Source organism: Phodopus roborovskii, unplaced genomic scaffold (genome assembly GCF_943737965.1).
Source record: "Phodopus roborovskii unplaced genomic scaffold, PHOROB, whole genome shotgun sequence".
NCBI lineage: Eukaryota > Metazoa > Chordata > Mammalia > Rodentia > Cricetidae > Phodopus > Phodopus roborovskii.
The window spans coordinates 30,281,313-30,292,705 of record NW_026126447.1 but is presented as its reverse complement, the minus strand read 5'-3'; the positions used below and the strand labels follow the sequence as shown (position 1 = coordinate 30,292,705).

Below are 11,393 nucleotides of genomic sequence, written 5' to 3'. Positions count from 1 at the left end.
AGATGGGCAAAGATTAACGGGGTCACATCGTACCACTGCTGTGAGGACCAGCCTCCAGCAGTGCAGGGCTCAAATGGAATCCAGGGAGTTGGCATACTAAGACTTTTTTATCTGAAGGGGTAACGGAAAAGACACACTCTCTTGATAGTTTCCTTCTGACTTTTTCTGTATTCTTCTTCTAACTTTATTTTTCCTCTACAGTTTATATACCCCAATAAAGTCTTTCAGGCAATATAGAAATTACAATGTGGCTACATTCTATTTTTCAAGTGAATGATTATAATGAATACAGGAACAAACATGTTTTTCATCTCCTTTACATGATTAAAACGAAGTCATCCCAAGAACCCACGTACATTTACTTGTTATAGATGAGCAGGGTGTGAGCAAGCAGGCTGTTTTTCTCAGCAGTCCTTTGCTAACAGTCTGCATTTTGCAGTTATGAAGAAAGGATCAATCACTTTATTACTTCTCTTGAATGGTAATCTTATAAGGAATCATAAAAGCATCACAAGCATAGACTTTTACATATGAAAAACAACCAGACAGCTCTTCTTTAAATCTTTGAGGTTTATACACATTCATCAACAATATATATATATATATATATATATATATATATATATATATATATATCAGGATATATATATCAGGAGGTTGAGGGCAGAAATGGGTACAAGGAATTAATCATCTTTGACCATTAACCAATCTTGGCAATAATTGAGCCACTTTGTGTTTGATCTCAGATCTCTTTTTTAAAATTTTGTTTTATTATTATTATATTTTTTAATTTTACATATGGATCCTAGTTCCCTCTCCCTCCCAGCCTCCCATGCCCCCTCCTCCCATCCCTTCCCCCATCTACTCCCCAGGGAGGGTGAGGCCTTCCAGAAGGGATCATCAAAATCTGTCAAGTCATTTGGGGTAGGGCCTAGGCCCTCCCTCTTATCTCTAGGCTAAGGGATTAGCTCTCCATGGGGAATGTGCTCCCTAAGTCTTTTCCTGAACAAGGTCCCTTAGACTGTCCAGGCCTTCTAACTGAGACCCATGTTCAGGGGGTCTGAGTTGGTCCTACGCTGGTTTCCCAGCTATCAGTCTAGGGTCCATGAGCTCCCCCTTGTTAAGGTCAGCTGTTTCTGTGGGTTTCTTCAGCCTAGTCTTGACACCTTTGCTCATCACTTCTCCTTCTCTACAACTGGATTCCAGGAATTTGGCTCAGTGCTTAGTTGTGGGTGTCTGCTTCTGCTTCCATCAGCTACTGGATGAGGGCTCTAGGATATAAGGTAGTCATCAATAACATTATCAGGGAAGGGCATTTAAAGTAGCCTCTCCACTACTGCTTAGATTGTTAGTTGGGGTCATCCTTGTAGATCTCTGGACATTTCCCTAGTGCCAGATTTCTCTTTACACCTATAATGGCTCCCTCTAATATGGTATCTACTTGCTCTTCTCTATTCTTCCCCTGACCCAATCTTCCTGCTCCCTGATGTTCTCCTCTCCCCTCCTCTTTGTCCTAACTCCTTCTCCCATCACTACCACCCCCTCGTTCTTTTTTAATATAATTTTATTTCATTTACATGCATGCATGTATGTATGTCTCTGTGGGGTTGTCACAGGTGTGAGCTGCGATATGGATGCTGGGAATTGAACTCGGGTCCTTGGGAAGAGCAGCCACTGCTCTTAACTGCTGAGCCATCTCTCCAGCCCCCCTCGTTCTAAATGAGTCCTTTGGCTATGTGTCTTTGTGGACTTTAGATTGTTTTCTAGGGTTTTCCATCTCAAAACTATTATCAAAACATCTTAATTTAACCTAAAGTCATTCTAAGGCTTTATTTCAGCTATGATGCACACTAAAACTTGTGAATACATGGTTTAACATCAAGATTAAAAGTATTCAAGACAGCTTGTCTCTTGGGGCTCAATTGTTTTCCTTAATCATTAACCTGAACTAGGATCCCTGCAGCTCCTCAAGTGAAACTCCTAGGCCCTAGCTATGTGATCTTTTTTGTATTTATTTTCAGTCACCAAAACTCTACTTAAACTAACATTATTATTACTAATTAGACAGTACCGATTAGGAAAAATCATTTCCATAATAATCCACAGGTAAAAATGCCTAGTAGAAGCCAGGCAGTGGTGGCACACAGCTTTAATTCCAGCACTCAGGAGGCAGAGGCAGACAGATCTCTCAGTTTGAGGTCAGCCTGGTCTACAGAGTGAGTTCCAGGACAGGCTCCAAAGCTACACAGAGAAACCCTGTCTGGAAAAACAAAAAACAAAAAACAAAAAAAAAACCAAAAAGCAAAGTTGAAAAAAAAAAAAAAAAAAAGTCCAGTAGAATGGGATGTTTCCATGAGATAAACACTACATTACAGTCAGTGGGAGTCTCCTCATACCCATTCCTGCCATGCCAGATGCCAGAGAAAGACGGCAGTGACAAACATGTAAAAATGTAGCAGAAGCAGAAGACATTCTGGGCTCTTTGGTCTCCCGGCCTTGCCTATCTAAGAATTACTCATGGGGTTTTGTTCTGTTATGAGTAGGTTTTCCCTGCTGGCCTGGGCCCACTGCCGCGCCAGCCCCAAATAACACACTGAGACTCTGTATTTGATATAATGCTGTTGGCCAGTTACTAGTTTCTTATCGGCTAGCTCTGTCTTAAATATTAACCCATTTCTATTAATCTAAGCACTTCCACATGGTCTTATCTTACCGGAGGGGCTGGCGTTCTTCTCTCTCTGTCCTCCATCTTGGATCTCCTCCCTCCTACTTCCTCTCTTCTCCTTGTCTCCTAGTCCTGCCTATCTTGCTTGGCCAACAGTGCTTTATTCATTAACCAATACGAGAAACATATTTACAGAATGACATCTCCCATCCTTGTTCCCTGGTGGGCTGATCCCCCCAAATCAACTGTCATCTGCTGCTCCTCTGACATGACCATCAGCAATCTAGTCATCAAATTCCCTTTTCCAGAGCGAGGACACCCCAGGAAGGGGGAGCCAAGTGTGGCTGAGCCTAGCTGGAGCTGAATTGTTTCCATACCTTAGTTTTCCAGCGAAAACACTTGACCTGTATCAGCTTTGTAGTGCCGCCTAACAAGTGATCTCCAGGTTTGCAGGTCTCAACACCCATTTCAGCACGCCGATGAGTCTGAAGTACAGGCATTGTTTAGCTAGTTCCCTGATAAGAATCATACATGCACCAAGGGCTGCATTCTCATCTGCAGGCTTGACTGGGGGAAGACGTTACTTCTAAGATTACCTCCCCACTCAAAACCTTCCTGTGGCGCCTGCAATTACAGAACATCCCAGCCCGGTCCCCTGGGAACTGGTCCTGACTTACCTTTCTGATTCTACCTCCTGGCGTTCCTGCACTTCCTCTTCACGTCTCAGCCATGCTGCTGCTTTTCTGTCCCTCAAATGGAGCATGTGTCTCCTCAGTCTTTGATGATCCCTATCCACACCATCATGCCTGCCATGTCACTGTCTTTGGACCTGCATGTGGCTGGGAACTTTTAGTTAAATCTGAGTCCCATGTCATCACCTTCCTGTTTGGCTTTCACGGCATTAGAAACCTGCTTCCCACATGCGGTCACCCTTACCCCATTACTCCATTTCCTTTACCTCATGACAGCAGCTAAAACATTTCTCCTTTTGTTTGGAGAATGTGTAAGTAGTTTGGGATCAGTTTAGTAAACAAAATTTTAGGATGAATTATACATCTTCCTAATGTAGAAAAATTAAAGCTACGTGGAGTTTTATTGGATAAAATATAAAACCATTATACCCAGAAATAATCCTGCCAACCTGTATCTTTTTTTCCTTACTTCTCACATTTTTGTTTCTTCCTTTAAACTTTCTTTTTATTTCTTCTTTGTTTTCCACATCACGTATTTCAATCCCATTCCATCTCCCTGTACCTTCCTATCCACCCTCTATCTGTAACCTCCCTCCCCAATAAAACAGCATTTAAGAGAATAAAAGAAAGAAAAATCTCATCATAGAAGCTACAGTGTGGCATCACGAGTCATGCTGTGAACACCTGTGTCCATGTATCTTTATTTGCAAGTGTTCATGGCAAAGAGTCATTGGTCTGTTACACTATCAGTGCTGGGCCCTCACTGGGACTCCTGTTGGATATCTTGTTGTTTCCCTGTGTCATGGGGATCCTTCAGCTTTGGGTCTGCAGGACATGCCCCATCATGTGGCTCTAGCAGATCACAGATTGGGTGGATGTTGGGGTGGGCCAACTTATAACCCTAGCCCGCCAGCTCTCCCCATTCTCGGGACCAGAATGAGCTCTCTGGCACTGCCCTGGCAAGTTCACCCCTGCAGCCATGAGCAAGGGGCAGGGCAGGTTCTTCTACTTTCAAGCCCTCAGGGTAGGCTCTCTTGTCCAGGTGAGGTGTAGGGGCCAATCTCCCACATGCTACAGATGGTGAGGGGCAGGGACAGCTCTCACACTCTTGTGACCTCCAGATCAGCTCTCCCACCCACCACAGGCATGGGGACATCTCTCCACAGCCCACACCACGGTATGGCAGACAAGGGGTACGGCCAGATCTCCCAGGCTCAGGTTCTTGGGGTGGCTCTCCTAAGCCCGAGCCACCAGGGTCAGCTCTTCTGTATTGCCCAGATGAGGAGCAGGGCCCACTTTCCTGAGTGCCACAGCTGGTAAGGGAGAGATAGGGTCAGCTCCCTCATCTGCCACAGGCGGGAGGGGCAATGGGTAAAGGGAGGAGTCTTTCCTTCCTCCACCCCACTGTATATCAGACAAATAGTGGAGCTAGCTCTCCCACGCTCACAGCTTTGGGGCTGGTTCACCTGTGCCCCTGCCAACAGGGCGGGCTACCATTTTGCGTAGGCGAGGTGTTATGTCTGCCCTCCCACTCTTGTGACCCCAAGGCCAGCTCTACCACCTGCCACAGTGTTGAGGGGCAGGGGCTTGGGGCCAGATCTCCCATGCTCACATTCTTGGGACCAGCTCAACCCACCCCCTTGCCCCCCGACCCTTGTCAACAGTCAGCTCCACTGTACAGGGCCCACTTTCCTGAGCATGTAGTGCTACTCTGCAACTTATTTTCTTTTTTAATTAGCACTCAGCTACATGGAGCCCAGCACTCAGGAGGCAGAGGCAGGTGGATTTCTGTGTTTGAAGCTAGTGTGGTCTACAGATTGAGTTATAGGACAGCCAGGGCTGCACAGAGAAACCCTGTCTCAAAAAAACAAAAACAAAAACAAAACAAAACCAAAAAAAATCACCAACAAAACAACCTCCCCAAAACCAAAACAACAAAACAAACAAGCAAGCCTACCACTTCATGGGACTGGAGAGATGGCTTGATGCTCTTGCAGAGGACCCGAGTTTGGTTCCTGCATCCACATGGGAATTCAAAACCAACTGTAACTCCAATTTCAGGGAAACCAATGCTCTCTTCTGATCTCTGCAGGCACCAGACACACAAGTGGTGTACACAATACACTGTGAAACATTTATACAAAGTAAATTTAAAAACGTTTAAATCACTTCATGCCTGTTCCTCTACTAAGCTGAACCATGAAATTACTATTACTCCATTCCAATAGTTATGCAGAACTGGTAGTTTCTTGTATAACTGACCTAACACACATGTATCATATCTAGTCTGACACATACACACACATACACACACACACACACACACACACACTGCATTGCATGCATGATTTTTACAGTGATTTTTTTCTTTTTGTAAAAAGTTGGCCATGTGCCAGCATTGTTTAAGTGATTCTCCTGCTCCAGTCTGTCGATTGTTTTTCTAGTCATTGCCCACTAATGGACACTTAGGTTGCTTGCATTTTGTTTGTGAACATAAAAGGAGCTGCAAAGAACAAATACGTGCTTGTTTAGATGTATGTGCATAGGTCTTTTTGTGTGTGGATGGAGGTGTGTGTGTACATGTGGGTATGTATGTATGGCAACCAGGGGTCAACTTCAGGTACTGCTCCTCAGCAGCTGTCAATCTTGTTTTTGAGAAGTTTTACACTAAGACCTGTGGCTCACCTATTAGGTGAGGTTGGCTGACCAGCAAAAGCCCCAGAAATCCACCCATCTCTGTCTCCCAGCACTGGGATTACAAGTTTGCATCACTACACCTGGCAGTAGGCAGAGTTTCTCTGTGTCTCAGCAGCGGCTCTGAAATAACACACAGAGGCTTAATTATAAATGCTTGGCTGATAGCTTAGGCTTGTTACTAACTAGCTCTTACAACTTAAAGTAACCCAATATTTCTCATCTAAGTTCTACCACGTGGCTCATGGCCTGTTACCTCTTTTTCTACACATCCTGCTTCCTCTGCGTCTGGCTTGAGACCCCTCAGACTCCACCCCTCTTCTTCCTAGCATCCTCTTCCCCCCCAAATCCTGTCTAACTATTGGCCAATCGGCTTTTTATTAACAATGATAGCAACCCATTTTCACGGTGTACAGAGGGACCATTCCACAGCACTTGGCTTTTAATATGGTTGTTGGGGATCAAAATCAGATCCTCATGCTCAAATGGCAAGCACCTTGCTGATAGAGCTGCTGCTCCAGCCCTGTGCATGCATTTCTACACACACATATGTGTACCTATGTCTTTATGCTTGTATATCTATATTATCTCCATGTATTTGTATATATGCATCATTGCTTCTGTAGAATAGATTAAACAGATTTCTACATATATTTATCCTGACTTTAGTATTACACACACACACACACACACACACACACACACACACACACACTGGCAATGATCTCATCTTTAGTATGATTAACTAAAAATATACCAAGCAGCCTAAGCTGAAGGACCACTGGAATTTTGTAAAGGTGAATGGCACCCCGGTTCCTCCATAGATTGGAGGCAGGTCCCCAAGTGATCTTAATTGTAAGATGCGTATATTAACAACCGTTCCCAACAGGGTACTTGGAAAGGCAAAATGCTCAGATACTGCACGTGGTAAGAAAGTCAGCTGTTGCCATTGTCTTCATTTCTTGGTCATTCACCATCTTCCAGTGCCTGTCTGTGTCCCTCTTGCTATACAGCATCATGCATTGGATACGGCATATTTCTTATGTGGTATGCTCAGCCCTGAGGGAATGAGATTCATTGTCCCAGGACTGGAGAGATTGTTCAGCAGTTAAGAGCACCTGGATTCAGTTCCCAGCACTCACATAGCAGCTCACAGCTGTTTGTTAACTTCAGTTACAAGGGATCTGATGCCCTCTTCTGGCTGCCAGGGGCACTGCATCCAAGTGATATGCAGACACCCATGCTGGAAAAGGACCCATTATCAATAAAATAATTAAAAAAATTTTTTTTTTATTTTTAGAATATCTGTTGTCCTCTTGATCTGAACATGACACTTCTATGGGTATACCTGGTTGCAGTGGTTTCTGTTTTGTTTTATTCTAAAGATAAAAACTTTAAACATTCCTATACTTTAAATGGGGATTCTTCTTTGCTATTTCACAAAGCCTAGGTTCTTGATTTTAGAAGGGCTATTTCAGTTACCACCAATGTGATATTACCACAAGACAGTAAGGAGAAACACCGCCGATATTTTAAATCTGAACTAGGTGCAAAGTGAAACTGCAGATGTTTTAGCCATGACAGACAGATTTCTTGAATTTATTATTAATGTTTCAGAAAATCTTGTTTCTTCCAGGTATGCAAATTTGTGTTCACTGCAATAGCATAGGCAGGTGAATGGAAAATGCCTGGTCTGCCATGCTTGACCATGGAGGCACCTAGTTATGAAAATACAGCTCCCTTCCACAGTTGGTTTATTAAGTCTGTTCCAGACAATTGCCATTTGATACTCAGGTGACTGAGCAGCAACTGTCATCGCTCAGTGGAAAGTTTCCTAGAAAAGACCAGACAATGTACACAATTGACATTCTAACAGGACAGCATTGTCCCAACTGGAAGTGCTTTAAGAGGAAGGACTTTTGTGCCTATAACCTGTCTTTGGAAGGAGGCTTCCGCCTTAGCTGCTAAGGATCCCTGATAACACAGACAGACCTGCTGAGCAGCAATAAGGAGCTGCTAAAATACCACTTAGAGGCAGAGCCTAAAACTGTTCAGCTCAAGAAGACCCAAGGTTTTCTAAATTGAGATTCTACTGGCATCCTTATATCTCAGTACTAAGAGCTTCACGGGCTACCTGCTCCACCTCCAGCGAGTGTTAACCTATTTAGGGTGACTGAACTCACTTGGCCATTTTGTGAACATGAACATTCTGGTCCCTTCCTTACAAAAACACACATGCACACTTAGGGCTTTGCATAGCCTCTCTGGGCAAGTTTTTTGTACTGTTTGTTTTCCTCACTCCATGGGATGTTTGTTCTTAGTTGTTTCCCCTTCTTGGCAAGGATGTTACTGATGTCCCTCATGACCCACCTGTTCACTTGTGGTAGATAGCTTTCATCGTCAATTAGGCACAACTCCACACATGCTAGTGGCTAGATAAAAGCCAGCACTCCTCAAGACTTGTGAAACTGGTTCCCCTCTACCAAAAAAAAAAAAAAAAAAAAAAAAAAAAAGAGAAAGCCATTTCCCTTATCTCTGACTGAAGGACAAATGGCCCTTTCTAGTGCCTATTAGCATACGAAAGCGCTTGCTGGCCTGCAGGCTCCCTCGGTATCAAAAGTCCCCAGCTCCTCTCCGGGCTTCCCTACGCTAAACTTCCCCAGCTCATGGGCCTGCCTTTCCTGAGCCACTCCTTCTCCTTGTCACCGGCTTGTTTCCACTATTGTTTCTCTTCTGTACCTCCTGTTGTTTTCATCTCTCCTCCACAGCCCACCTCTTCCTACTCTGCTCTCCTCTGTCTTTACACTGCCGCTTTCTATTCTGTCTCCCGCCAGGTCCAGTCTGCTGGCCACGTTCAGTCTGCTACTTTCTTTCTCTGCTCTGGACTTTTCCAGAGAAGCCTCTGGCTATTATGTCCCTCACATCTGTCATAACCTTAGTACCCTGCCAAGGGGTGGTCACCTCTTCAGTTTGTACACACTTGTCACCTGGGTAGACAGTATCAAGGGAGTCACTTTTTTTTTTTTTTTAAATCAGGTCTGCTGGTGTGGGGGGGGTATGGGGTGGGGTGGGGGTGGGAGTGTGGGTGTGTAGTATGTGTGTGGGGTTGTGGGATGTGTATGGTGGGTGTGTGGGGGTTTCTCTGTGCTTCCCTGCCTATCTCGGAACTCACTCTGTAGACCAGGCTGGCCTTGAACTCATAGAGATCTGCCTGCCTCTGCCTTCCGAGTGTTGGGATTAAAGGAGAGTGCCACCACCGTCTAGCATGCCATTCTCATTTGTTTTGAACTTTTTTGTACTCTGAACTCCTCTTTAGCAACCTTCAGTTTAGGGCTCACGTATGTAGGCCATATTGTGCCTACCACTGTCATTGTTCTTTCAACACATATATCCGATGAGGACCTACTGTGTGTCAGGCGTTGATTATACTGCGATTTAATCAGCATCGTATTGTGTAACTTGCCTACTTCCCCACTATGCTCTGTCCTCAGAGGCAAGGACCAGACCTCCTCATGCGCAGCATAGAGCTTGGCAATGGAAAGACTAAGTAAGTACTTGTTAACTAAGTTTTCTTCCTGACTCCAAGCCTTCAAACATGCTGTTCCTTTCCCCTGGTGTACTCTTCCTTCATGTGGTATTTGCAAATTCCTCTTACTATGAACGTCCCTTCTCCAAGAAAAGCGGTCTTTGATTCCCAGGTGAAGTGTTAGAATCCCTGACATGAAGCTCTCAAAGTGGTTGAACCTCCCTTATTATTGTAGATTAATGTAATTCCTTAAAAATTATCCTCACATTTAGAATATAAGCATCGAGAGAGCAAGGGCTCTGACTATCCCGTGTGTGTCCTTATATCCAAGTAGGATACCATATTATTCTTCACTACTTCACGTGGTATGTGGACAGCAGCACAAGCTATCCCTTGGGTACTGCTAATACAAGACCCCGCCCAGCCTAATGTATTCTGTAAGTGTATGGCAATGTATTCAGTAAATATAGTAAGTGCTGCACTTGACAAACGGAGCCAGTTCAGCCTTAGTGTCCCTATCCCTAGTATAGGAATAGGGTCTAGTTCCAAGTAGGCAGCAAGTCCTTAAGGTGTGCACATTGTCTTCTATTATTCTGTGTTCACAAAGTTCTCTTTATCTTATAAGCCAAATTTGGGTGGTGGTAGAGTCTTATTTTGATGTTTTCCTATATATAAACATATACATACATACATACATATATCTTGAAATTCTACACTGTATGCCTAGTAAGAATCCACAAAGACTAGAAAGCAACTTGATGCTGTGGTGTTGACTAGTACATTATCCCCTTGGGGATTCAGAGGGTGTGTGTGGGGCATGTGTGGGGCAGCCAGGGGTGTTTTTAGTTGTCTAAAGACCCCAAATCTTCATGCTGTGCCTAGATCCAGTTTTAAATTTCATTTCCATTAGGACTACCCCACGCAGGGCAACAAAATGGAGGGGCTATAAGAGTGAGAAGTTTGAATATCCAGTTTCAGCTCTTTGCTCAGGACACTGTTTGGTTTGGGGAGGTCTAATTATGCTACTTCCACAAGCAAACAGTGCAACAGACCCTTTGGAGTGGTATGTTTTAGTATAATTATATCTTCCAGATTTTCTCAAGGCAAAAACATTGCTTTTTGGCATTTGGTCTTAGTATTAGGACAACTTACAGACTGTGGGCAAAGGCTTTGTAAAAACAGGCATATTGGTGCATAAGGTTAGCTCTTCTATTTTGAAACTAGGTATAACAATATGGCAATGCATTTAATGAACGCTTGATGCTTGGAGTGAACATTTCAGAGCATCTGCATCTATTGTGCTTGGTGCGCCAAACACAACGTTCGACCTTTATGAGCGCATGCCTTCACAAGACTTCATACTACTTTAAAAATGTGTATTGGTGCTGGTGAGATGGTTCAGCTGGTAAGGGCACTTGCCACCAAAGCTGATGACATGAGTTTAACCCCAGGGAGCCATATGGTGGAAGGGGAGAACCAACTTCTTCAGGTTGTCCTTTGATGTACCAACACACATAAACATATACATGTAGGAATACATACATACAGGAATAAATGTAAAGATTTTTGTTAATTAAAGTGTGAAAATCTAAGTGTAATTGTCTTTATTCTGTTTCTATAAAGCTATGGGATTTTATTTAAACTATTGTTATTAGTGTGTGTTGGTGTGTATGTGTATACACACTTGGGTGTTTCTAGGGATTTAACTGAGGTTCTTGTGTGTTTTAGATAAGTGTTCTATTACTTACTTATCACCAAACTTTTAACCACTTTTCATTTTGAGGCAGACATGTTCTAAGTACAAAGGCTGGCCTTG

At 43.7% G+C, this 11,393-nt stretch overlaps 1 long non-coding RNA gene across 1 annotated transcript; it reads right to left on the bottom strand.

The window, feature by feature from the left end:
- Window positions 1-860: 860 nt before the first annotated feature.
- LOC127224857 (uncharacterized) lies at window positions 861-3,484 on the bottom strand. Its single transcript, XR_007834744.1, has 3 exons — window positions 3,343-3,484; window positions 3,043-3,150; window positions 861-1,271 (listed from the first exon to the last, which is right to left on the bottom strand). It is a non-coding gene; the product is annotated as an uncharacterized LOC127224857 (long non-coding RNA).
- Window positions 3,485-11,393: the final 7,909 nt, after the last annotated feature.